The sequence below is a fragment of the Chiroxiphia lanceolata genome, chromosome 10 (assembly GCF_009829145.1).
Source record: "Chiroxiphia lanceolata isolate bChiLan1 chromosome 10, bChiLan1.pri, whole genome shotgun sequence".
In the NCBI taxonomy this organism is placed as follows: Eukaryota; Metazoa; Chordata; class Aves; order Passeriformes; family Pipridae; genus Chiroxiphia; species Chiroxiphia lanceolata.
This window is the reverse complement of record NC_045646.1, coordinates 21585948-21598788: the sequence shown is the minus strand read 5'-3', so window position 1 is coordinate 21598788 and position 12841 is coordinate 21585948.

Genomic DNA, 12841 nt, shown 5'->3' with positions numbered 1-12841 from the left:
ACAAGTTCTTATTTCCCTGTTTAACAGCCAAGGTCTGGCACAGGTAACAGAGGCATTTTCCCCCCTTTTCCTTGTGTTTTATCCCCTTTTCCTTGTGGTTTTTTTTTGTGACACAGCATCCAAGGTGTTACTCATGTCCTGGCCTTTGCTTGAGTGAGAAACCATCTTCCCATGTCTGCTGGCAACATTCCTGGGAATCACAACCTTCTGGGTCTCCCCACCTCCCTGCACCTGGAGAACCCTCCTCTCCCTCCTGCTGCTGCTCCTCCTGCTGCTTGTGCAGCTCATCATCCTCTCCTTTCCCCGGGAAGATGCTGAGGGGTTATGGAGTCGAGGGTTTGAAGCACCAGACAAAGTCAACAACAGCTCCTCAGGGTCTCCCTGGGGAGTCTCAGCTCCAAGACCTGAGCTCCTGGGTCTGTCTGTGCCCTCCCTGGGGCTGGAGGGGACCCCAACCCCTCTGCTCCTGTTTGGAGGGAGGGCTGGGGGGCTGCTGAGACCATAAATGGGGTGACCTCACTTTTAAAAAAAAAGCATGAACTGGATGATTGTCCCATGATCTGTACCCAGAACAATTCTTACAGTGATCCCAGACTGGTTTGGGTTGGAAAGGACCTCAAAGCTCGTCCCATCCCACCCCCTGCCATGGGCAGGGACACCTCCCTCCAGCCCAGGTTGCTCCAAGCCCCGTCCAGCCTGGCCTTGGACAAGCTGCAGAGGGGTGACTGCACTTAGAACATCTCCTCACCTCCAACCACCCCCTCCCCAGGCCCCAAAACACCCTTCCCTGCTGGGAATCGAGGGGAGGAGACCTCATGGTTATTATCACCTCAGTTCTGGGATTCTCACCTCAGTTCTGGGATTCTGGGAAATGCCTCCCTTAGAAATCCAGCTGCAGGGGGATTCTGGCACAGCCACACCCATATCCTGCCACCCTTGCCCTTCCTGGCAGCAGTGGGAGATGTTTGTCCCCTCCTCTTCCCAGTCAGACATTCCCACGAGTCTTGTAAGGGCTTTATGTCCAAGCCACCATCTGCACCCCCAAGTGGGGGTTGAATAATCCCCACTTTAGCAAAGCTTATGGAAGAGCTTGCCAACCTTGCTGCCTTAAGAAACCAGGCTGCAAAACGTGGAGGAAAACCAGCTTAAAATCAAAAAAAAAAAAAAAAGAGAAAAAAGAAAAAGGCCTAATTTACTAATTACAACAGCAATAAAACTCAGCCATTAAAAAAGCAGTTAAAGCTGCAAACCAACAACTGCTTCCACAGTTCTCCCCAACAGCCTTTACAAGGCCCAAGTTCTCCAAAGCCATGAAAATGAATAGCTCAGGATATCATAAATTTTATGCTGCTCCCAGAGCAAACCTGCACACAGTATTCCAGAAAATGCATATTTCATCCCCCTCAGCAGCTCCCATGCAGACTCCAGGCATTCTTTGCAGGGTAATTTTATAATGTGCACACAACTCAAAGCCTCTTTGTAAAAGAAACATAAAAATGATGCATGTGCATATTAAAGACTCGTATTTATCAGTCTCAAATGTAAGTTCACGTACGTGCTTAATGTTCCCATAAATCAGCAGCTCTCCCTGTTAAACCATATATGAGAGTGTGTTATGGAGAAAAGCTATTTATGAACACTGGAGCCAGTAATGCAAGAGCTGGTTGAGAAAATGTTTGTGAAGAAAAGATTTCCTATCCGAAGGAATTACTCAGAGGATACATCATGAAGGGAAAATCAAAATAAAACCCCGTCAATTAAAAAAGAGGCGAGGACTTGTGGCTCGAGGAGTGGCAGGAGGGGGAAGTGTTTATTTGGGGTTTAATTAAAGCAGTGCCCCTAGATAGTAACAGGCCTCAGGTGCGTGTTTGGGTCTTTGAGGACTCTCTGTAAAGTCTGGACTAAAGACAACAAACTCTGTCCCAAGGGGGGAAGGGAATGAGAGGAGCTTTAAGGTCCCTTCCAACCCAAACTATATTATATAGTGATTATATGAAAAGTAGTTTTGATGATGTTTTAACAGAATCACAGAATGGGTTGGTTTGGAAGGGACCTTAAAGATCATCTCGTTCCTTTCCCTGTTTGCACAGAGTTTGGTGTCTTTAGTCCAGACTTTATGGAGGATCCATGGGCAGGGACACCTCCCACTGTCCCAGGTTGCTCCAAGCCCTGTCCAACCTGGCCTTGGACACTTCCAGGGATCCAGAGGCAGCCACAGCTCCTCTGGGCAACCTGTGCCGGGGCCTTTTGCTCGTGTTAAAAATTGGTATTTCTAACGTAAAATAACCCCCCCAAAAATAAACCACATGAAAATACAGGACCTGGTGCTTCTTCCTGGGGCAAACTGTGGCTTCCATCCCCATGTGGGCCACTCATTAAGAACTGGACTTGATGACCCTTGGGGGTCCCTTCCCACTCAGAGCACTCTGAGGAAGAGGAGGAAGATGCAGCAGCACGTTCACCTTGGGCCACCCTTTGCCACCAAGAACCCCCCTCCTGCTCCTCTCCTGGGCCAGAAGGTCTCCAGCTGTGGTGAGAAGAGGAGCCACATCTCCCTTCATCCCTATCCCAGCTCCAGGCACAGGCCAGGGTGATTTTGGGGCTCCCAGGGAAGAGCAGCCCCCACAATCTCCCCCTCAGCCTCCTGCTGATGTTCTGTGCCTGCGTGGCCCCCACATGTGGCTCCAGCTCATTAGTATTAAAATTGGTTCATACACAGTTCACCCACAATTCAGGCTCCAATGAGGTTCCTACTGCTCCTTCCCAGCCCCTGCCACACTCTGAATTCCTTCCTGGCTGAGACCTGTTCCCCTGCTCCCTCCCAGCCCTGCCATTCCACAGAGAGATAAGATCCAGATCTGCTGTACTCTGCTGATCCTCTGTCAGAAATGCACCTTGTCAGGCCAGCATTTGATATTCTTTTGCCATTTCTATAGGGGAGGGGGCGGAAAAGCCCTTTAATAAAATAAAAAAATAAAATTTAAAAAAAAAAAAAATCACATTTCCCCTCCTTTTGTTCGGTAATGACACAAATAGTGAAATGTTCAGATTCCATCAGGGAATGGAAAAGCCCCAGGGAGAAAAGACCCTGACAAAAGCTTCATTTGGAGGTAAAATTGCTGGAGCTGGGGGCACTGCACACTCCTGCTGAGGGGGGGCTTTTTTCCCCTGCTTGCCTTTCATCCCCGTGCATCCCTCAGAATGTTAATACATTTTACAATGGGATGTTTAAAAGGACTGCAGAGAAATGGGGTTTTATCCTCTCTAATGTCTCCCAGAAATCTCCAAGCAATTTACAACTGTGAATAATATCCGAGGAGTTTGGTGGGAGCGGGATGCTGACTCCAGCTGCAGCTCACACCCGCTAGAAAATCACTTTTAATCAGGATGCTTTGGGTAAAACAGGTCTGTGTACGTGTTTTATTTTCCCCTAAAGCTGCCTGATATTTTTTACACCTGCCTCAGTAACTGCTGGAGAAAGAGGGAAGGGGGAAGGCTGAAGGAATTGTGTCCTTAGTAAGATGATGTTGGAGGCAGGATAAGGAAGACACAGGGGATGAGGGCGCTCCATGAACAGGTTTTTGGCACCTGCAGTGCCCTCAAAGCCAGAAATGGGGTGTCTGGAAGGGGTGTGGGACTCCTCACTGGAGTCAGGAGATAACCAGCACCCAGTTAGAAAGTGGGAGAGTCATAGAATCATGGAATCATAGAAGGGTTTAGGAAGAGACCTAAAACATTTAGTTCCACCCCCCTGCCGTGGGCAGGGACACCTTCCACTGGCCCAGGCTGCTCAGATCCCAACTTACAGAATCCCAGAATCCCAGGATATGCTGAGCTGGGAGGGACCCACAAGGATCACCCAGTCCAACCCTCAGCCCTGCACAGGAACATCCCCCAGAGTCACCCCCTGTGCCCCAGAGGATCAGCCAAACCCTCCTGGAGCTCTGGCAGCCTTGGGGCTGTGCCCACTGCCCTGGGGAGCCTGGGCAGTGCCCAACCACCCTCATTCCACCTGACCTGGAATGTTCCCAGGAATGGATCATCCACCATCTCTCTGGGCAACCTGTGCAGGGTTTGGAACAGCCCCTGTAGGAAATGGTCTCCTTGGCCATGGGGTCTTCAGGGCACCAGCTGAGGGGGAGCACTGCCGGGTTTGCTGGTGTGGGGGTGAGTGTTGGACAGGGGCTCCTCACCCCACAGCTCCAGGGCCAGCCCTTGGCACTGAAATCCCCACCTTCAACCCCTCTCCTGCCTTTCCTGATGAGGGGACGTGGCAAACAAACAGCTGGGTGTGCAGCCAGGGAAATTTGAAATCTGGGATAACAGAAGGGGAGTCACGGTGAGAGCTGGAGAACAACACTCTGAGTGTGCAGAGGGAGGGTGAGGAAAGGCACCGTGTACAACCCCAACACTGTGTACAACCCCAAAACCACCAGGTACAACCCAACACCATCATGTACAACCCCAACACTGTGTACAACCCCAACACCACCATGTACAACCCCAACACCACCGTGTACAACCCCAACACTGTGTACAACCCCAAAACCACCATGTACAACCCCAAAACCACCGTGTACAACCCCAAAACCACCGTGTACAACCCCAACACTGTGTACAACCCCCATACCACCATGTACAACCCCAACACCACCATGTACAACCCCAAAACCACCATGTACAACCCCAACACTGTGTACAACCCCAACACCACTGTGTACAACCCCCACACCACCATGTACAACCCCAACGCTGTGTACAACCCCCACACCACCATGTACAACCCCAACACCACCGTGTACAACCCCCACACCACCATGTACAACCCCAACACTGTGTACAACCCCAACACCACCGTGTACAACCCCAACACCACCGTGTACAACCCCAACACTGTGTACAACCCCAACACTGTGTACAACCCCAACACCACCATGTACAACCCCCATACCACCACGTACAACCCCAACACCACCATGTACAACCCCAACCTCACTGTGGTTCCACCTCCCTGCCACTTCTTGTCCTGCAAAATCATTGTGTGGGGCCCTTTTTCCATTTGCATCCGGCCACAAGAAAGCTGCTGGATTTCACTCCCAAATCCACATCTTATCCAAGAGTTTTCCCGTGCCACCGGATGGCCGGGGGAACATCAGGCACAGGAGGATCCTGCTCATGGAGGCAGAGCAGCCAGGAGCTCCTTGGTCTCCTTCCAAGGCCACTGTGCAGGTTTGGGCTGCAAGGAATTTTGGTCCTGGCTTGTCAGGAGACTTCCTGCTCCTCCTGCCTGCATGGAGCAGGAGCACCTTGAGGATGAGGACAGGTAGGACTGAAACAGGAACTATACCAAGATGTCCTGAATACAGTCTGGACTGGCACAGAGCTCCTTGAGGAGATCACCACCACTGTCCCAACCCAGGGGCACCTCTGGCAGCCCAAGCTCAGCTGCTTTTGGGAGAATGAAGTCCACTACTACCCCCTGGAGCCAAGAAGGGACCACAAGGGATATGGTTGGGGAGCAACAGCCTCCACTGGTATTTGCTCCAGCAGCTTTACATGCACAAACCCTCCTGAGCCTGTTCACCTCATTCCAACCCAGGCTCTGGCTCTAATTAGTCTTTAGGAGACCAAGAGGCCATTTGACCATCCAGCCTGGAGAGAAGAGCACCCCAGGCTCCCCCAGCATATCCACTGAGATATTGCAATGCTGGCAGCTCTGGCTTCAAAGCAGCTTCTTTTTCTTCTGTGTCTCGAGCTGGAGATTTAAACCTTCTCAGTGCTGCTCAGCTTTTTCATGTGTATCAATGGATTTGTTCACAAACAAAGCAGGGATCGATCGGTGCAATAATAAAGTATTGATCAGGTGCTGGTAACCAATGAACCTGCAAAGCAATGAGGAACACAGATCACACTCCTGGAGCACTCCCAGTTACTGCTCACTCAGTGCCACGCTCCTGGAGGGGCAGGAGGGCAGGGAGGAGCATTCCATAGCTCCACGTCTTTGCAAGGCACTGCAGCAGCCACTGCTCCGTGGGCTGGTTCCTCTGGGCACCAAACCCCCCTCAGAGGGCTCTGCATCACTGCCAGCCCCTCTCAGCCTCTTCCAAGCTGGAAAATTCCAACTTTCTGGCTGGAATGTCTCTCTGGAATGTTGACAGGGAGAAATATTCCGTTGCAGCTGCCTGTGCAGTGGGTATTTTCCTTCCCTTCCCATTTCCCTTCCCATTTCTCCTCCCAGGAATCCTTCAGCTGACACATCTGAGGGCTCTGTGTGTGGTTTCCCAGCAGGATCACCTGCAGCTTTGCCATCCTAGGCTGAAACCTGGGCTTTTGCTGTCAGCTTCCCTGCTCCAAACAGGAAGTTTGTGTCAGGGTTCCCAAGGGAAGAGGGACATCAAGTTTGGCACTGCTTTGGTTCCAGTAACACTGCCATGGGCAGGGACACCTTCCACTTGAGCAGGTTGCTCAGAGCCCTCACCTGGAATGTTCCAGGAATGGATCATCCCCTAGCAGCACAGGCTGTACCTGCAGTAACAGGCACAAGGACAACAGTGCGAGAGCTGCACCGGGACAGGGTGAAGGTGGAATGGGAAGGTTTCCCACCACGAGGCTCCTGAGCCCTTCTGGAGAGTAAAACTCCCTTCCAGTGTGGGCACAGTGCAGAGGATCCTGCCCAGAGCCCACCATGATCCAGCTGTGCTCCAGAGGGACCATATTCCCTGTGATCCCTGCCCTGCCCCAGCCTAGACCCAGCTCAGCTCACAGCCTCCCCCTAAAGCACCTGGAACTGCACAGATTCCACCCTAAAGCACCTGGAACTGCACAGATCCCACCCCTAAAGCACATGGAACTGCACAGATCTCACCCCTAAAGCACCTGGAACTGCACAGATCTCACCCCTAAAGCACATGGAACTGCACAGATCCCACCCCTAAAGCACATGGAACTGCACAGATCCCACCCTAAAGCACATGGAACTGCACAGATTCCACCCCTAAAACACATGGAACTGCACAGATTCCACCCTAAAGCATATGGAACTGCACAGATCCCACCCTAAAGCACATGGAACTGTACAGATCTCACCCCTAAAGCACCTGGAACTGCACAGATCCCACCCCTAAAGCACATGGAACTGCACAGATCCCACCCCTAAAGCACCTGGAACTGCGCAGATCTCACCCCTAAAGCACCTGGAACTGCACAGATCTCACCCCTAAAGCACATGGAACTGCACAGATCTCACCCTAAAGCACATGGAACTGCACATATCCCACCCCTAAAGCACATGGAACTGCACAGATTCCACCCTAAAGCACATGGAACTGCACAGATCTCACCCCTAAAGCACCTGGAACTGCACAGATCTCACCCCTAAAGCACCTGGAACTGCACAGATCCCACCCCTAAAGCACCTGGAACTGCACAGATTCCACCCTAAAGCACATGGAACTGCACAGATCCCACACCTAAAGCACATGGAACTGCGCAGATCTCACCCCTAAAGCACCTGGAACTGCGCAGATCCCACCCTAAAGCACCTGGAACTGCACAGATCTCACCCTAAAGCACCTGGAACTGCACAGATTCCACCCCTAAAGCACATGGAACTGCACAGATCTCACCCCTAAAGCACCTGGAACTGCACAGATCTCACCCCTAAAGCACCTGGAACTGCACAGATCCCACCCCTAAAGCACCTGGAACTGCACAGATTCCACCCTAAAGCACATGGAACTGCACAGATCTCACCCCTAAAGCACCTGGAACTGCACAGATCTCACCCCTAAAGCACCTGGAACTGCACAGATCCCACCCCTAAAGCACATGGAACTGCACAGATCCCACCCCTAAAGCACCTGGAACTGCACAGATCCCACCCTAAAGCACCTGGAACTGCACAGATCTCACCCTAAAGCACCTGGAACTGCACAGATTCCACCCCTAAAGCACCTGGAACTGCACAGATCTCACCCTAAAGCACCTGGAACTGCACAGATCCCACCCTAAAGCACATGGAACTGTACAGATCTCACCCCTAAAGCACATGGAACTGCACAGATCCCACCCTAAAGCACCTGGAACTGCACAGATCTCACCCTAAAGCACCTGGAACTGCACAGATCCCACCCCTGTGGGCTCAGTGCTGCAGATTTTACCCCCTGAAGCCTCTGCCAGCCCAGTGCAGGAGTGCTGGGGAGGGCACTTCTGTCCCAGCTTCCATCACCCACCTCTGCTGGGTCTCTGGAGAAGCAGGGCCATGTTTCCCCCTGCCCTCTTTTTCCTCTCTATACAAGTCAGGAGCAATTTTGTTTCCATCCCTCAGAGAAGAAAGCAGCCCCCCCTCCGCCCCTCCTGGCCCCGGCAGGGCTGTGATATCAAATTGTTCTTTTTAGAAGAGCATTTGCTATTTCCAAAGGTTTAAGGGAGCAGGAGGGAGCTCATTCAGTTATTCACGGGGACGTGGAGCTGTTAGACACGGATCTTAATGGATAGTATTGATTGAAAGAAACAAAGCAGCAGTTTTCTTTCTCTCTATCAAGGGATTTCTAGGCTGAGATGAGAAGAGTTTGCTGCCTCGCTCTCCTAACAACAAAATACCACATTACAAGGTCCCCAGAAGTCTCCCAGGTGAGAGAAAGAAATGTGCAAGGTGTTAATGGGATAACAAATTAACAGGGAATAGGATTAGCAGGGGCCACAGGCTGGTCCTGGGGCTGCCCAGCTCTCTGGGGTAGAGGTTTAATCCATTCTTGGCACGTCATCCTGGCTGACAGATGAACACAATGGGAACCCACCTGATTCCTGGTGCCACTGGGATCCCCAATGGCAGCTGGGACACAGAGTGGCCAAAACACAATTTTAGGGGAAATCAGCGCCTGCAGGACTTGGAAGCCAGTGTAATTCTGTCCTGGAGCATCTGAGAACTGTGCTGGAGCAGCCAGCCTGGAAACAGTTTCAGGATCATTACCTGGCTCTCTGTTGTCCCATGCAATTTTCCCATCCATCTGCCAGTCATTTTGGAAGGTCGAGAGCAAGGACAGGCGAGTTTGGGGACCTGAGGCTCTGCTTCACCTCATCCTGCTTTGCTGTCACCCACAGAGGGATGGCCCTGGCCACCAAGGCTTCCTGGCCATCCCCACCTGGATGATTGCCTGGATCAGCCATCCCAGAAGTGACACTTGAACCCAAAACCATTTCAGTGCCAAGAGACCTTCAGTCCCAGTTCCGGCTTCAGGAGCTTGGACTGGGCAAGAGGCTGATTGTTCCAGCAGAGCAACCCCTGCCCTTTCTCACTGGGCACCTCTGAAAACTCTCCTGCCCCTCATAAAATACTGATCTTGGGCCTTTTTGATGAGAGAGAGACCCTGTGTCCCACTGCCCACGACAGCTTCAGTCCCTGCTGGTGTGAAGACAAAACCAAAAAGGCTTTCACATCTGCTCTGCTTTAGGCAGGGAGAGGAGGGATGTGCCACAGGGTGAGACCTTTCCCTGCCTTTGAAGATGACGCTGATTTTGGATGGGTTTTGGAGGGACAAATGCCCCCCTCCCCCCAGCCCCTTGGCAGTGGTGCTGCTGGGTCGGGAGCTCTGCATCCCTTCATCCAGCACTCCTTGACAGTGTCTCTCCTTGACATTGATGTGTCACTTATCTCCGAGTTTTTACCTTTTTAAGGGCCCCCCTGTCTTTCCTAGATCATGTTAACAAGACAGCTGTGGAGAGTGGTGGCCCTGGGGGTCTTCATTAGTTCTTCCCAGATTTATGTTCCCTGCCAGTTGAATGCAGTGCTTTGGGCCTGGCAGCACAATGGTGGGGTCACTGTGGGTTTCCAGAGGTCAAGGCCTTGATCCTTTTATTTATTGCTAAATAGGAGGGAGCTCCAAAGCTGTTCAGTCGCTGCTGTTGGGGTCAGGAAGGAAATGCTGCCCTGAGGAGGGATGTTTACACAGCCACATTCAGGAGCTGCACAGTGCCCCAGGTGTAAGGAGCTGTGGGATGGAGCTCCAAAGGGTTTACAAAACCAGCATTTGGTCCTTCAGGACAATGTGTAGAGGGTGGAGACCAACTAGTCCCATTGCTGAAGGGGGTAAGATCAGTGTGGATCCCAGGAGGGGAGCCCCATTTCCATGTAGCCCCTGGTAAATGAGATCCTGAAAAACTTTTACCACCACCCTGCTTTGGAGGTGAACGGGGAGGTAAAATCCACTCCCTATGGGTTGTGTTCAGTCTTCCAAAAGAAGAGCTGAGCTGGAGACCTGAGTGTGGTCTCCCCACCATCTGACCCACTCCTGATCTTGGCTTCCCATCCCCTGACTGACACCTGCAAGCCCTGAGCTCCAGAAGAGGCTGCACCCCTGATATTATTTCTCTTCCCACTGCTTTGTTTCCCAGAACAGGCAGTTCCACAGTGCTCATCTCATCCCCATCCCCACACTTGGTGCATCCTCTCCTCTCCCCTCCCCTGGCTCAGCTGACCCCACGTCCTTGGGGCACCTCCAGCACCACCCTGTTTTTCCCAGTTGCTTTTCCTGCTGCTGCCAGTTGATCTGCTCCTGGTTAGCAATAGAAATGCTACCACCTTCAGGATCCCTCCATCCTTTTCCTCTCCCTCCAGAAAACCTCAAGCACACCCAGAACCAGCTCTACTGATGAACCCAAAAGGTGATGAGCAGGTGACCAGAAAAAGCCACCCCTCCATCAAACACCCAGCTGGGGACAATAATCATTCCAATGGATCCACCTGGATTTACAGCCCCTAATTTGGAGCAGCTGGGGCCAGGCTTGAGCAAGACCTATAAAAAGAGACTCTGCCCACCAGCCCCTGCTCTCTTACAGCTCTAACTCGTCATTTGGTGAGTGAGAGATGACCTAAAGGAATTCCTGGGTAGCTGGAAAACAAGGAGGGAAAGAAACTATTTTATTGCGTAGGCTACCATTGGCAAAGAAGTGATTGCACTGGTGCTAAAAAAAATGGTAAGGGACCTGGAAAATAGCAATAATAATGTATAAATTCCAGTACTCACAATGGCTAATGATGGAGGGAAGGGTTACAGTGGGTTGCTGCCACCTACGTTTCTCTAGAACAGCATCCTTTGGCAAATCCAATATTTCAAAGTGCTCCTGAAGGTTTATTAAAACTGACAAAACTGTTCTGGGTTTGAGGAATAATGAGCTCCTCCAAGCTTTTTTTTTTGAAGAACTGAAGAAAACCACGATTCCTATTCTTGGCTGAATCTGTGGCAGTACAGGTGAATTTAGCACCAGCTGTTTTCCTGGGGGGTGTCTTCAGAATCAGGGAATCCTCGAGGTTGGAAAAGACCTCTGAGATCATGGAGTCCAACCTTGTTTCCCTGATCTTCCCTGCATTACTTTGGGTTAAAGCATCCCTGGGAAACAGGAATGGCCCAGGTGGGGTGTGTTTAGCTCAGCCCAGGCAGAACAACCTGCCTTGACTGGTGAATTCACAGAGGTTTAATGAGCCTTCCATACCTTCCCACTGGAGGAAGGAGCTGGAGTGACCAGGTGTGATGCACTGGGAGAAGCAGCAGCCCAAGGCACTCCTTTGGCCCTCTCCAGTTCCTTGTTTAATATTAATGGCAGCATTTTCTGCCAAGGGAAGGGAGCTCCGTGCCAGAGAGATTTGAATCAAGGTGTTAATACCGAAGGCAAACACCTTCCCTGCTGTTTCACCAGGTTTAAAAAGGTGATCAAGACTTATTAGGATTAAGGTCTCATTTCAGCTGAATTGATCAGGTGGCATTTAGGTGTAATTGAAGCTAAAAATACAGGGAAGGGATAAGCAGATTTAATTTCTATATAAAGTTGTCTCCTCCTCTCCCTCTCTCTCAGTGTTGCTTCCCCTGAGCAACATTGCCTGGCTTTGGTGCTTTGGGGGGTTTCTGTGCCCTGGGAAAGGTTATTTGGGCTGGACCTGTAGTGAAGATCAAGCCAGGGATGCCTTGGTTCTCATCTGAGCTGTTTAACCGTGCTCTCTTCCCAGGGCTGACTTCCCTTCCACCATCCCCCTCGTCTCACAGCTGCAATCCCAGATTTCTTGGAGCAGGCACTGAAATGTGTCCAGGCAGGGACAAACCGGAGCTGGAGGATGAGAGGCGAGGGCTGCTCTCCTGCGGACCAACATTGCCATCTCCCGGTGCAGCTCCATCCCTGCAAACTCCGCAGGGCCGCTCCCGGTGCTCAAGGTCGCCGGCTCCGGGCACGCTGCAGGAAATCCAGGTAAGCAAGACAACTTCCCCAATCCTCTCCCAGCCTTGGAGCTGAGGGGGTTTTCCCAGGATCGGCCTCAGGAGAGGGGTTCTGCAGCCCCACCCCGCCGATCCCGCTGCTCCAGCCCCGGCTCCTCCACCTCGGAGTTGTGTTAATTCTCATTTTCTCGAGCTTCACTAATAATTTCCCATGTGGCACCATATCAAATGCTTTATTGAACTCCAGATAGACTAGATCTACCAAATTTCCCTTGTCTGGAAAACCAATTATCTTATCAAAGGAAGATGTCAGCACAGTCTGGCACAAACTGCCTTTGGTAAACCCGTGTTGCACTTTATCTCATTTTTCTCAGTGCCTTTAATTAATGTTTCCTTCAGAATTTGTCCTGCAATCTCGTGTCTGACTAAAAAGGGGTTAAAACATCCAGAGCTGGCTCACTCATATTTTTCATTTTCCTTATCTTCCCTCAGTTTCCCTCTGATCCAGCAGCTCAGAGGGTCTCAAGCAGTGCCATCTGACCCACAAAACTCAGGAGAAGTCTCTGCCCTCCCCTCTGCAAACCACGTGGGATGGGATGGAGATCCCCCAATCCCTCAGGATTCCTCCAGGTCCC